The sequence below is a fragment of the Dryobates pubescens genome, chromosome 11, assembly GCF_014839835.1.
Source record: "Dryobates pubescens isolate bDryPub1 chromosome 11, bDryPub1.pri, whole genome shotgun sequence".
Classification (NCBI taxonomy): Eukaryota; Metazoa; Chordata; class Aves; order Piciformes; family Picidae; genus Dryobates; species Dryobates pubescens.
This window is the reverse complement of record NC_071622.1, coordinates 34,473,206-34,488,812: the sequence shown is the minus strand read 5'-3', so window position 1 is coordinate 34,488,812 and position 15,607 is coordinate 34,473,206. Positions and strand designations below refer to the sequence as shown.

The window sequence follows — 15,607 nt, the reverse complement described above, 5'->3', positions numbered from 1 at the left end:
CACCACCCTCAAGGTGATGAACTTCTTCCTAATGTCTAATCCAAATCTCCCCTCCTCTAGCTTGGATCCCTTCGCTCCCTGACACCCTAAAAAGTCCCTCACCAGCTTTCTTGTAGCCCCCTTCAGATCCTGGCAGGCCACAATAAGGCTTCCTCAGAGCCTTCAGTTCTCCAAACTGAACAGCCCCAACTCCCTCAGTCTGTCCTCATAGGAGAGGAGCTCTAGCCCTCTGATTATCCTTGTGGCCCTTCTCTGGACACAGTCCAGTATCTCCAGATCATTCTTGTAATAAGGGCTCCACAACTGAACACCGTGCTCCAGGTGGGGGTCTCACCAGAGTGGAGCAGAGGTGGAGAATCACCTCCCTGGCTCTGCTGGCCACACTTCTCTTGCTGCAGCCCAGGCTCTGGTTGGCTTTCTGGGCTGCAAGTGCACACTGGCAGCTCATATTGAGCTTCTCATCCAGCATCATCCCCAAGTCAACTTCTTCATTGCTGCTCTCAAGCCAGTCACTGCCCAGCCTGTATCAGTGCCTGGGATTGCCCTGAGCCAGATACAGGAATTATCCAAATGCAAAACTTCCCACAAATTAAGACTTTTAAAAGTAATTACTCTTAAAATTCAACATTTCCTTGGGCTGGTTTGTTGGTGGTTTTGGTGTTGGTTTTTTGTTGTTGTTTATTTTGAGAAGACACATTGCATTTCACCCTTAATCATTCTCTCACTCCTTCTACAATGCAACCTCCCTTACCAATGCTGCAGACTAGTTGACCTCTCTTTCCACCTCCAATTCACACTACATTTCCTTTATGTTTTTCCAATGCCAGACATAAGATGCAGGTTCTTTCATCTATGTATTGCATATGAATGGTCTGCTTGCATGTGGTGTGGTGAGACCTGCTTGCCTTTCTGTTTAGAACCTGCCTTTTCTCCTGAATGTGGTGTATTTCCTATTAATTCTGATAGAGCTTGGAATCTTGAGTAATTGTACTTGAACTGGATTTCTACTAAGTCTGTTTTCCAGTGTCCTAGTTAGTAGGAAAGTGTTCTCCACCAATTCTGATAAATTCAGCTGTGCACTTCAGCCACAAGTATAATGTGTCAGTTACTGTAAGAAAATCTTCTTGAAGACATTCAGCAAAGCTAAAATAGGATTCTACAAAGGGTACCTCTGAAAGAAACTAAGGTATAACAACATTGCCATGTACCACTGTGACCTCACAAGAAGTACACAGTTTTTCAATTCTGATATTTTACCCTAGAGCATTCTAAGAGAAAAAAAAAATATATAAAGTGTGATTTCACTTCTTTGTTATGCTGTATCAGGACCCAACTTTCCAAATAAAGAAATGCCATTCTTCTGAAATGAACAGATGTTACAGCTTGAAGGGAGAACTTTAGCCTAGTCCCTGACTGAAAAGTCTGAAAGTAAAATAAATTACCGTTGGATGTAAAAGGAAAATAATGCTAAGGTCTATACAATTCATTGGATTGCTAATGGGGATATAAAGCAGAGGCATAAACAGTTCTTTCTCTCTTCTTGTCGCTTCTGCTTGCAACTTCTCTCTCTCTCTCCTCCGTGGCCTTGCCAGAGTACTTCAGTTTTGACTACTGTGTGAGGTAATGGGAAGGAGGGAAGGAGTGGGGGGAAGAGGTGAACAGTCCCCCTGGATCCATCCAGGGGGCTCTGAGGAGTTTCTGTGTTGTTTATAAATTGCAAATATCTCTATATTGTACATAGGTTATATACTTTGTACATATTCATGGCATTTTGTACTTCTACATTTTAGTTTGCTAGTAAATAGAGCTTCATTTGCTTCCATCCCAAACTGAGCTGGGGGTAATTCTCTCCAAATTAGCTGGGGGTCAACTTAAACCACCACAGCAGAGAAAGAGCTTGTAAGCATGCTGCTTATCCTACAGCTTACATCTTTCCATCTTCCAAACAAACAGCAGTTTCCTTTGCCTTCCATCCTCACTTTGAAAAAAACACAGAAGTATTTTCCATGCAATAACTAGATTTTTATATTTCTTTAGAATTCCTCCTCAACATCTGGCAGCCATCACAGTGAAAGGGTAAGATGTCCTTCCTTACATACTACCGGGCAACCACTAGCCACCTAAACGAAATCCTGTGTGAAAGCTGCTGCTGTGGCAGCTTCCAGTGTGGACTAGAAAGTTCCCGGGCACAGAGGGAGTGAGGGCATGGCTGAAGTGTTAAAGTACAGCTAGAAATCCCAACCAAAGCTGGTGTGTGCTCTTGCATCTTAAACTCACATTTACAAACACAGGACTGCAGTTTACTTGTTCAGAATCCTCTGGGTTTTGTACTTCTTGCCTAACTGCAAAAGGCTTCAGTACCCTAAGTTGTCCAGCATTAAATTCTAAGTGAAACCTTTAGCTTTGTTGTGCTGTATGACCTACTTATGAGAGCTTCCATTTTCCTAGCATTTTTACATGGCAGTCATTTTATTTAATGAGAACCAAATGACACAGATATGGAAATTGCTTTATTGGTGATATAAGAACTCTTTAATCACTGTGTCCAAAAGAATATCTTTCCTCAAGAGAGCAATTATCAACAGACAAAGAGGCAATGTGCTGTTTGATAGAGAAAGAGCTTTTTTCAACTGCTCTTGAACAATCCATGAGAGAAAAATAAAGACAATAGAGAAGCAAGAGAAGTGTTCAGCTTCCACCCTGATCTTTCCATACTGCAAAAGAAATGAACTTTTAATATTTTTTTTCATGTAATTTCAATACATTTTTCCAGGATTTTTATTCCCCAGGAGGCAGCCAGTCAGGTGGACATGTAAGCATGTATTTTATTCATTATTTACAGTTCCCTTCCAAAATGGTCTGTTTAAAACTTATCCTGATGAGTAAATTACAGCCAATTGTTGATCTCCTAGAATTTACCGTAATATAGAACCATAGAATAATTGTCAGGGTTGGAAGGGACCTCAAAGATCATATAGTTCCAACCTCCCTGCCAAGGGCAGGGACACTTCCCACTAGATCAGCTTGCCCAGAGCCCCATCCAGCCTGGCCTTTAGAACCTCCAGGGATGAGGCTTCCACCACCTCCCTGGGCAACCTGTTCCAGTGTCTCACCACCCTCATGGTGGCATCATGTCTAGTGAAACCAACTGGCAAACTGTTTTTAAAAGTCTTACAAAGTGTATCTGACTGTTCAACAACACAGTCTTATTTTCCAGAGCCATTTAGAAAAAAAAATAACAAATTACATCTACTTTTTGCAGGGATCAATTTCTCAAGGCAGTGGCTACTCCAGTGGTCAGGTAAATACTCTGGTTTTTTGACCTGTACTATCTGTTACGCAAAAGCTTGAGTTCTCTTACTGTCTGACAGCCCTTTTTTTTGTCTGGGAGGAATCTCCAACTAAAATTCCAAGTGTAAGTAGAGTGATCAGAGTATAATTCAAAAATGATGAAGGGAATGGAACATCTTCCTTATGGGCAGAGACTGAGGGAGCTGAGGGCTCTTGAGCTTGGAGAAGAGGAAACTGAGAGGTGACCTCATTCATGCTGATAAAGATGTGCAGGGTGAATGCCAAGAGGATGGTGCCAGGCTCTGCTGGATGATGCCCAATGACAGCACAAGGGGCAATGGTGGAAGTTGAGGCATAGGAAGTTCCATGGAAACATGAGGAAAAATTTTCTTGCTGTGAGGGTGACAGAAGACTGGAACAGGCTGCCCAGTGAGGTTGTGGACTCTCTCTCTGGAGATAGTCAAGACCTGCCTGGATGTGGTTCCTGTGTGATCTGCTCTAGGTGCTCCTGCTCTGGCAGGACTGGATGAGCTTTCAAGGTATCATAGTATCAGTCAGGGTTGGAAGGGACTACAAAGATCATCTAGTTCCAACCCCCCTGCCATGGGCAGGGACACCCCACACTAGATCAGGCTGCCCAGAGCCACATCCAGCCTGGTTTTAAACACCTCCAGGGATGGGGCCTCAACCACCTCCCTGGACAACCTATTCCAGGGCTTCACCACTCTCACAGTGAAGAACTTCCTCCTCACGTCCAGCCTGAATCTCCCCACCTCCAGCTTCATTCCATTCCATTCCCCCTAGTCCTATCACTACCTGATATCCCTCCCCAGCCTTCTTGTAGGCCCCCTTCCGATACTGGAAGGCCACAATTAGGTCACCTCGGAGCCTTCTCTTCTCCAGACTGAACAGCCCCAACCCTTTCAGTCTGTCAGGTCCCTTCCAACCCTTAACATTCTGTGATTCTATGATATTAATGGATGGTCCTACAGCAGGGAAAATTGAAAGTAATAAGTATTTGACATTAATTTATATTTAAAAACTAAGCTTCCAAATAGAACAGAAAAATGTTAACATATTTTTGGTTTTTTTTAATCTAAACTAAGTTACTTCTATTTTAAATCTAAACTAAGTTACTTCTATTTTAAATCTAAACTAAGTTACTTTTATTGTTTTCAGGGCTCTTCTTCATCTGGAAGCAGCCAATATGGTGGGCAGGTGAGAGATTTTTTGCAATGTTGGGTTTTCTTCCCTCCCCCAAATGTAAATATTTCAAGCAAATATTACCAGATTGGCATTACCTAAGCTTCCAAACTACTCTGCTCTTTGTTTTAATACTCATTAATCTTTCTATAGAAAAACAAAAAGGATTCTTAGCCAAATAGATCCTTTCAAAGTTATTTTAGAGAGTAAAAGGCAATACATTCCATCAAAATATACATGTCAAACTTACAGAAAATCTTTTAAATATCTATTTTACAGGGTTCACATTCTTCAGGAGGCAGCCAGTCTGGTGGACAGGTAATACTTGTCTTTTTCCACACTGGTCAGTTGTCCTAGTATCAGGCACTCACAATTTACTTTGCACATCTTTCCTCCACAAGAACTGTTTTCCTTCATCACTGTCCTTTCAGACTAAAGGCCCAGCAACTCGTGGTTTTCTTTCTCCACATCACTGAGTCATCCTGCAGGCCAGAGTGGCCGCTAGCAGCAATACGAACAGCAGTTGTGTTTAAGCTTCTGTACCTGCTTGGGTGCTAAACGTTTTCCTTCTTACACATTTCATGCAGAGTGAATGTGGAAAGTGAGACACTGAATGGTGGACTTTTGGCCACCTCTCAGTTGGTTTTATGAGAGTAGATACCAGCTGTTTTCTGAAACATCTGTAGAAGAGAAGATTCCTGTATGTGTTCTAGGTGCTGTGACATCTCTAGGGAAAAAAATCAGTTCCCTTCTGTAGTACTGCTCAGATTTTTTTACTCCTTCTTTTGGTGAGTAAAGTTCTTAGGGTAAAGATTGTAGATAAGACATTTGAAAATATCAAAACTAGAAGATTTTTTGCCCCATCAGAGTGTTAAGTGCAGGAATATTTGCATAGGATGAAGAGAACATGCAGATCAGGTTGAGCACTTGAGCAGTAATAAACGAAGCTTTATGGCTTGCATACCTGGGATGGTAGAAGTAATTTGAGTAGTGACTGGAATCTCATCCAGACCTGGGATTTTGATATCTTAAATATTTTCTGCATTGTTCTCAGGGTGGATGTGACTGTTCTGGGGCAAGTTCTGTAAGTGTTGTTTCTTCATTTTACATTTTATTTTATCAAATTATTTAACTGCAAAATTATCTGTGGTCCTGGTTATTTCTAATTTAGTTACTTGAATGTGCTCTTAATTTTGTACTGGTTGGTCCTTTGGTGAGTTACACGTTACTGACATGGTGGGACTTGTTTGTCATTATGCCAAGATGAAGAATTCAGAATCACAGAATCCTGTAGGTTGGATGAGATCACTAAAATCATTGAGTCCAACCATACATCTGACACTGACAAGTCCATCACTATACCATGCCCATAAGCACCACATCTCCTCATCTTTTAAATACCTCAACTGCTGCCTTGGGCAGGCTTTTGCAGGGTTGATAATCACTTCAGTCAAGAAATGTTTCTTAATATCCAATTTACATCTCCCCTGGTGCATCTTGAGGCCATTTACTTCATGCTATCACTTGTTACTCAGGAGTAGAGACCAACACCCACAGCACTAGAACCTCCTTTCAGGTAATTGTAGAGGGCAATAAAGTCTTCCCTCTCCTCCTTCTCTCTGTGTTAAACCACCTCGGTTCCTTCAGCCTCTCCTTACAAGACTTGTAAGGACATCTCACTAGTTTCACAGCCCTTCCTTGGACACACTCCAGCACCTCAACATCCTTGTAGTGAAGGGCCCAAGACTGAACACAGTACTCAAGTGCGGAGTAGACGGGGATGATCACTTCCCTAGTCCTGCAGGCCACGCCATTTCAGATACAAGCTAGGAACACCCGAAGTTGGCAGCAATTACATTCTCTGAGCAGTACAGTTAACATGCAGTATTTCCAGAGATGTGTATGCCTTCTAAAGTAAAAAAAAAACAAACAAAAAAAACCAATCAAAATTGATTGCAGTAAATAGCAGAATTCATTGACAAAATACAAAACTAAAAAATATAAAGCTAAAATAACATCAAGTCTACCATAAAAAGTTGCCTCAGAATCAGGACTTATCAAGTAATAGTACAAACACACAAAACCCAACCAACCACACACCACAAAAAAGACCCCAAAACAATACGAACCCTGAGCCATTTCTCTTTTGTGCTTTAAAGGCCAGATGGAATTATTTAAAGACTGCGATGCTTCCCAAGGCAAATCACATGCAGTCAGCTGACATGTAATAGGTAAAGAACTGCACCTTGGGCAATTCTAGGAAATGAGTCATGGGTAGAAACCAAACAAGATTGTCACTTCTGGCCTTCCAGGCCAGAAAAGGCACTCTGCTATCTTGGCAAATTAAGAAAGGTAAATGAATTGTAAGTGTGATTTGATACTGATATTCTTCCTTTAAAATACCATAGAACAGGCATCCTAAGGTTTTGTCTCATCTATGATCAAAGACGAAGGGTAGTTTTTACTTTACTTTTTTTCCTTTTCGCCCTCCTTTACAGGGTGGATCCCCTACCTTAGCCAGAAGTGATTCCAATGCAAACGTAAGCAACGTTCACCAGCTCTTAAGTGTACCCTGTGTTTGTTTTGTCAATACAATGGCTAGCAAGGTTCAAATGAGTCAGTATCCTACAGAAGTAACACATGTGTGAAAATAACCTACCACAGTTACAATTAAGAACATACACAGGACATTCATGCAGCACTCACAACTCAAGAGAATCATAGCCATAGAACAGCTTAGACTGGAAGAGACCTGAGAGATCATGTAATCCAAGATTCCTGCCATGAGCAGCGACGCCTCTCAGCTAGGCCCCATCCAGCCTGGCTTTGAACATCTCCAGGGAGGGGGCATCCACAGCCTCTCTGGATAATCCCTTCCAGAGTCTTGCCACCCTCAGGGTGAAGAATTTCTTCCTAAGATCCAGTCTAAACCTGTTCTCCTTCAATTTAAATCCATTTCCCCTTGTCCTGTGGGTGGACACTCTTGTAAAAAGTCTCTCTCCAGCCATCCTGCAGGATCCCTTCAGGTATTGGAAGGCAGCTCAAAGGTCCCACCTGGAGTCTTCGCTTCTCCAGGCTGAACAATTCCAGTTCCCTTAGCCTATCCTGGAACATCTTTATGTTCTCCTCTGGACTTGTTCCAACAGATCTATGTCCCTCTGAGGACACCTGAACTGGATGCAGTATTCGAGGTGGTGTCTCAGAAGAGCAGAGGAAAAGGAGAGAATCCTCTCTCTTGCCCTGCTGGACACACTCCATGATAAGTAAGACTGGGCTGTGCTCCATTGCAGTAAGGAGGAATGTGTACACATTTACAGCCCTCCCATGTTCTAAATCCTTTATATTCTTGATGTTGGGATTTGTTTCTTTTGCAGCTTCTAACTGAGACTGCTTTTTTTGCTTTTTAATGACTTGGCTGTCTTTGGCCAGCAGCTCAGAATTGGTGGGTTGTGTATAAAGCCAGAAAGCACAGCGGTTTTGTCTACATTGACACGTTCTAACAAACTGTTGGGCTTGTTGCACTCTCTACAGAGTGAAACAGTTAAGTGCTGATGAACCGATGGTCACGCTATCCATATATTAGGAAGGGTATGCTCTGGTCAGGTCCTACGGACCAGAAGTCCATTTACTACCTGAATGTGCCCCAGAGCATAGCCTACAATTTACTTTAATCTGAAAGGCATCCAATTCACTCCAACACCACTCCATAATGCCAAACAAACTACAGTGAGTAGGGACTATCAGGAGTTTTGTCTCAAAGTCACACTCTTGATCTGTACTTTAATGCACACAGTACCTCAGCATGGGAGAATGGCTTTTGCATACTGGATGTAGATCTTAGTTCTCCCCCAGCTATATATTGCAGTCTACCTCGGTGCATTGTCTTTAGTATCTTCATTACAGGACCCTTTTACACAGTTGACATTCCTTTTGAAGGACACGCTTCTGATAGATGCTTAACATCATATACTAAACACAAACCACTTTCATTTTGAAGAACATGCTTCTGATAGATGCTTAACATCATATACTAAACACAAACCAGTTTCATTTTGAAGGACATGCTTCTGATAGATGCTTAACATCATATACTAAACACAAACCACTTTCATTTTGAAGGACATGCTTCTGATAGATGCTTAACATCATATACTAAACACAAACCAGTTTCATTTTGAAGGACATGCTTCTGATAGATGCTTAACATCATATACTAAACACAAACCAGTTTCATTTTGAAGGACACGCTTCTGATAGATGCTTAACATCATATACTAAACACAAACCAGTTTCACTTCTGAATGAGCTTAGCAGATGTTGTGGAAGCTCAGAGTACTCTGAGTGAAATAATTGGCATTTCCTTTCTGAAAGGTCTCTGAGACAGGTGTTCTGGTACACAGGAAAAGTAAGGAAGGCCACATTTTAAGTGGATTTTAAACCCAAGCAGCAAAAAAAAAAAGAAAAACAAAAGTTTTATATACAAATTTATACACTACTGTCCTTCAAGAAGTTTTGGGTTAAAATAGATGAAGCAAAATCACAGGTTTATTTTGTCGTTTTCTTTCCTCAGGGCTCATCATCCTTTGGAGGCAGCCAGTACAGTAGCCAAGTAAGCACTCATTCCAAAAGCAGAACCAGCCTGCCACTTCTCAAAATGATGGCTATTCACAAATTCAGTTAAATTCAGTTTTCAGATGGGAACTATGTTTAAAGATGAAAAACCTCAGTAAATTAAATTCATCACTGAGTGTGTTATGTCCTAAAAATAACACACAATGAATTCTTGGTTTTGTGAAGCTTGCACAATTATGCTCACACCAAAAATAGGTGTACAGAAAAAAAGAATTAAAATGTAGCATTTTTGATTCCTCCTGGACCTAATTCTATTAGGAAGAAAACCAAATCTGATCTCCTCTCTTTAAAGAGACTTCATGTATGATGTTTCACTAAACTTGCTTAGTTTGGTTCTCAGAGCCTTGTTAGGTAACCGGTCTTACTGCTAGCTTTGGGCCAGGATTAAGTTTTCCAACTAAAAAAATGAGCCAGAGAAATAACTTGAAAGAACACTGCTTTAGTCATCCCAACAAGTCAGACAAAGCAGTAGGGTTTTTTACCTTCCACCCTTGCTTAGGAACTCCTATTTCCCCAAGTTACCTCGTGAGGCTTGAACTTGAGTTATTAAAATGTATGTGAAGTCCTGCTCACCTCCCTGCACTATCACTTTCTTCTTTTGCTCCTCTTGTCCTGGGACAGTCATGTTTTGATTTAGTGAACTCCTACAACAGCTAATTCACTTATTTGGTATTCCTCACAGGATTCACATTCCTCTGGAACCACCCAGTATGGCGGACAAGTAAGCTCTTACTTTTCATTTTTTGTAGTATGTATTTGTTTTACCATTATCCTGCTCTTAGCAAGTAAAGGGTTCTCTAGATAGCCATCTCAATTTAATACTTCAAGAACCCTCATAGTGATCTCTGCTCTCCAGTAATACTGTGAATTCAAGGATAACAAAACTAGAGAATTTATTCTGAGAAGGTTACAAACAAACAAATAATGGAATAGAGCTGTCTCAAATAATTAGGCATTCAGAAATAATTAATTTTCAGTATTTTTTCAGGGGCCATCTTCTTATGTAGGCAGCCAATAGGGTGGACAAGTAAGCATTAACAGTCTCCTCTTTTGTAATTTTGACTTATGCAAACTTGTAGTTTATTCATTGTCTACCCAGCTGTCTGCCTTAGAATTAATTATCTTAATCTGAAGTCTTCTCAGTTTTCTCTGTAGCATTCTGGTGCTACTGCAGTTAAACACAACAAGTTCAGATGAAGACTATCATTTAAGACTAATTAAAAATGGAATGTGAACTACATGGTTGACTCAATTGGCTCCTGAAATCTGCAGGACCTAGAGGTCATACCTTTCTGATGTGAATTAGTACTCTACCAAGCTGCCTTATGAAATGATTCTATGATTTTATCAAAAGAGTGCAAAGAAATTTCAGTTTTGTTATTTGTTGATACTCAGGGTTCACCTTCCTCAGGAGGCAGCCAGTATGGTGGACAGGTAAGAATTCTTCCCTTCTAGTGTTTACAACTATATGTAAGAGACTTGTGTAAAAGAACACTTTAAGGATATTGATTTCATTAGCTTTTCTTTCATATTTTGTTTAATCTGTTGCTAGGTATGTGGTGGTTGTAAGTGCATGTGGTACAAAGCTATGGGAGTGTTTTTAGGACAGGTATTTTCTGATGGATCATGGCAAATGCAGGTGAACCTCCCTCCCTTTTGCACATGTCTGGTTCAGCCCACTCCCAGTTTTACACTGAAATAAATTAGGTATCTGTCCTTCATATGGAGCATTGTTTAAATGAGTACTGGGCCATGGATATAGAGATAATTTAATTCTCCTTCTTCAGGGTTCACCTTCTTCAGCAGGCAGCCAGTATGCAGGACAGGTAAGAATCTCTTCCTAACACCCAGCTTCTACATCAAACCTTGGTACTTTTCTATTGACCAAAAAGAACAACATTTTGAGTAAACTCTATTAATCTGGTAAGAGATGACTAGGTATCCAGAGATATGATCTGAAACAATATAAAAACTCTGAAGGGCCACTGCTTCTGTTGTATCACAGTAAACAAAGTTCTGGCCTTGTTCTACCCTCCCACCACCTGCCCTCCTCATCCTATACTCATTTCCCTTCTGCTGCTGTCATGGTTTCTTAGTCCTAACAGGAAGGAACAGCTGGAAACAAACTGCATTCCTCATTTCCTTCTACCTATGAGATACTTGCCTTTCTTCAGCTAAATGTTGAGTTGACATCAGAGAAGCAGTATGTCTCAGGAGGGTAACAGGAGAGGTCAGGAGCTGTTAAGAGATGTTCTGTGCCCTTGTGAAATAAAAGATGATATATAGGGTTTCCAGTGCTGCCTAGTGGTACAGCCCTTAATATGGAGGGAAATCCTTAACAAACTCATCCTTGGCCTTTGATAACATATACTGCCAGATTTACTAGAGAGCTAGTTAGAGGAGAAAGAGATTTTCTGGCCAAAGGCAGCCTCACAAAACTAGGTATATGAACGTAATAGCTTATGATAGGTATTATGGAAGATGTGTATGTAACAGACCATCCCTAATGGGCATAGAACACATAAATAGGTTGAGTGTTTATGCAATCTTTTACTGTACAACAGAGTAAGAACTCTTAAAGAAGTTTTTTGATAGAGAAATAATTGGCACCTTTGCTTCAGGGTCCATCTTTCTCAGGTGGCAGCCATTATGGAGGACAGGTGAGAACTGGCTTTCTTTTCATGGATTATTTTTCCCCTTGCTCACCTTTCCCTCTTCTTCTGTCAAAACCAGAATATTTCATCAAGGGGTGGCTTGCAGAAAGCAGCAGTTAGGCAGAAGAGATGAATATATGACCTCATGCTGTGTCAGCCCACTCAGGAAAGTAAAACATAGGAGGCTGCATGCATGCACAATCCAGTGCAGCAGCAGTATGCACACCTGTATGAAGCGGACTTGGACTTCAGCTTTGTTGTTCTTTTGAACTAGTAGCCATCAGAAGGGCCAGTAGATTTCAGGGTGCTTATAAAAGAAGGGTTTGCATTCCTGTGACATTTAACTCCATGCAAGCCAAATAAGAGAGTGTTTTTCTGTGACAGGTCAGAGTCATGTGCAACAACTGTAAATTCTTTCTCACTTCTCTAGGGTGCAGCTTATTCAGGAAGCAGCCAGTATAGTGGACAGGTAAAACTTCCACTTTCATAATATTTGCAGTTTTGCCTAGTATTTGCAGGTTCAGAGTTCCTTAGGAAAACTAACCTTTTTTTTCTTTTTTCTTTTTTCCCCAAAGTAGGAACATTCTAAGAAAGAAGGGCTTTAAGCCAAACTAAGTGAGGACTGCTAAGTGTGGGTCTGTTTGGGATGTCAGATCATAGCATGAGCAAATGACACAGCGGGGGCCTGTTTGCATGGAAATGCTTCCTTAAGCAGATTGTGGTTCCAAGAAGCCCTTTTTTTGTTGTCACATTTAAATAGAAGCAATTTGAAAGACTAAAGATGACAGAGAACGAGTGAGAATGTTACTCAGTAACACAAAAATAATTTGCTACTCATTTTTTCCAGGGCTTTCCTTCAGGAGTCAGACAGTCTGGTGGGCAGGTATGCTTTTATTTTTCCATGCTGTCCAGCTTGGGCTAAGTGTCATTCACCCTCTGCACATCTTTCCTTCACAAGAACTGTCTTCCTTCACTGCTCTCCTTTTTGACTAAAGCCTCAGCAACACATTATCTTCCTTTTCTGTGTTGTTCAGATGTCTTGCAGGCCACAGTAGCAAGTAGTAACTGAACAGCAGTTGTGTTCAAACTTCTGTACCTAACTTGGTGCTACACATTTTATGCAGATTGAATGTGAAAAGTGAGATATTGAACCCTCAGAGTAGAAATCACCTAGTAGGCCTCCACTGGATGTCATCTTTCGTGTTTTCTGAAACATCTGTAGCATGAAAGAGTACTGCATGTATTCCAGCTGCTCTAGCACCTCCAAGTTAAAAAAAAACCCCAGCCAACAAACCACAATATTTTCTGTAGTGCTACCCAGAATTCTTTACTCATCCTTTTGGTGAGTGAGGCTTTTACTGTCAATTTTAAATGAGAAATTAGAAGACTACATTACAAAATTTGACCAGTAAGTGCACAGCTAGCCTGAAAGGACAGTGGGGAGAGAAGAAACTACTGTTTAGATAGAGCTTGGTGAGTCTATGTTTTGCTAAATCAGAGGCCTCTCCCAGTGACAGACAAGGAAAATAAGTTTGGTTGTGTTTTATACAGGGTGGATGTGTGTGCCCCGGTGGAAGTCCAGTAAGTATCCTCTGCCTTTGTATGTTTTTCATAGCATGTATACATACTGGAAAATTCCCAAGGAGATATGTATTTCACAATAATTCTGTCTGTGAATTTATTTGCATGCTTGTGACAGTTTTAGATGGGTTAAACCATCACCATGCTGAAAGCATTGTGCTAAAATGAGAAATTATTAACCTGCTAAGGACAAAAATATTAAATGATTGGCAGCTATAGCATTGTATTCAGAACTAGCTAGCCAGGTGCATTTCTATTTTCCATGAAATACATAAATCACACTTTCCCTACCCTGGATTCAAGAAGGAGTAACATTCTCCAGGATCTCTGTTAAAGGAAGACTATCTCAGCATAATATCCAGACATGAAAAGCAGATTTGAAGTACTTACTTTCTTTTGGTTGCTAAGAGAGGCCTAGAACTTTTCTAAAGAATCTATTTCCCAAATGACTGATAATAAATCTGCTGCATTTTGGACACTTGTGTGCAATCCTGCTGCTATTATGAGGGTTATTAGCATCGTTATGATCGAGGTAGTAAAACTTAGATATAAAATCTTGGCCCGGTATGCTTCCAAGTGAAAGCAGAACAACACATTCAAAAAGTTACAACTACTTCAATTTTTTCTGTCTAATTGGCATATTTGCTATACTTTTGTAAACATTAAAAACCAAAACAACCCACCACCACCACCCTGTCTTGTTGAAATTAAAGCTATTTACTTTTGAGGCAGGGTTCAGTTACCTGTTGTCTCGGTATGAGTAAAGTTGCTTAGATGAGCACTTGTCTTTCTCAGATTATGAAATCAAGCAAACCCTTCATGCTATAAGTATGGTATATAAGCCACTTCTGAAATTCAGAAGTGCTGAAAACAACCTGTGGATTATCATCTTACTTCTTTATGCAAGCAAATTATGTGAAGGAATAAGGATGAATCAAAACAAAATCCTTTACTTGTTTAATCAATCAAATACAAAAGCATGCTAGTAATCAGTGTAAATGACTTGACCATTGTTTTCCTCTACATGACACTGAATTTAATACAGAGTAAAACAGCTAATTTTCGTTCAATACAGGGCTCTTTTGGAGGAAGCAGCTACCATGGTGGACAGGTGGGCAATTTGTCTTAAATATTTACACAGATCTGTTCCTCACGAATAAACATGGCTCAGTTGCCATATTGGAATGGCCTGGAAACCCATTAAATACTGAGTTCAGTTCAGTCACAGAGGTAGAGACAACAACTGCAGAGAGTGGATGTGGGTTTTATTGAATCACTTGTGACATTTAGGTTATACTTTCCTATAGACCAAAGCCAAGATTTTACTTTGTAGTTATAGAAGCTTTCCGACTTCAAAAAAAATACTGAAGAGTAACAGAATAACAGGCTGCCCAGAGAGGTTGTGGAGCCTCCTTCTCTGGAGACTTTTCAGCCCTGTCTGGATGCATTCCTGTAGGACCTGCACCAGATTCTATGGTCCTGCTCTGGCAGGGAGGCTGACTGGAAGATCTCTGGAAGTCCCTTCCAACCCCTAACACCCTGTGATCCTGTGATCTCATTGCATAAGCCCCTAATGCAAAGTGTGGACAAGCAGCCATTTGCCACTGCATTAAAAACTGTGTAGAGTTCTCCCAGTTAATTAGTGCCATGAGTATTGTTCACAGCAGGTCCAGGGGCTTTCTTGATGCTAGGTGGTATTTATTTATGAGAGTTTCACATTCTTCTTACAGGGTGCGCCGTATTTTGGAAACAGACAGTACGGGGGACAGGCAAGCAATTTTTCTTTGCTTTCAAGATTTTCTTCCTGCTTGCTATTTACTAAATGAAAGATGTGATGCAGTGCATTTACTCCCAGACAGTTTTTCAGAATCCTTTTGCTCTCAATAAAAACCTGAAAACAGGGCCCATTCCTCAGTAACCGAAATGGAGTGGTGTGAACAAACTTCAATTTAAAGAAACTGCAGGGATCATCATTTTAGCTGCTTTACCTCAGAATCCCTCTTACCTCAAGTGATAATTTGAATTAACCATTTTTATGTTTCAGTTTCACATTGCTAAGACAGTGGTTCAGGATCTACTTTCTGTGTTATTTTTCAATTATGTTGAAATTACCCTGTTCAGGAGGGACAGGGATCTACTAGAGAGAATCCAAAGGAGGGCCACAAGGATTCTGAAGGGACTGGAGCACTGTCTGATGAGGAAAGGCTGAGAGCCCTGGGGCTGTTTAGTCTGGAAAGGAGAAGATT

At 40.7% G+C, this 15,607-nt stretch overlaps 1 long non-coding RNA gene across 1 annotated transcript; it reads left to right on the top strand.

The window, feature by feature from the left end:
* The first annotated feature begins 13,328 nt into the window (after positions 1-13,328).
* LOC128897570 (uncharacterized) lies at positions 13,329-15,116 on the top strand. The gene is made up of 3 exons (XR_008462458.1): positions 13,329-13,361; positions 14,437-14,472; positions 15,092-15,116. It is a non-coding gene; the product is annotated as an uncharacterized LOC128897570 (long non-coding RNA).
* The last annotated feature ends 491 nt before the right edge of the window (positions 15,117-15,607 follow it).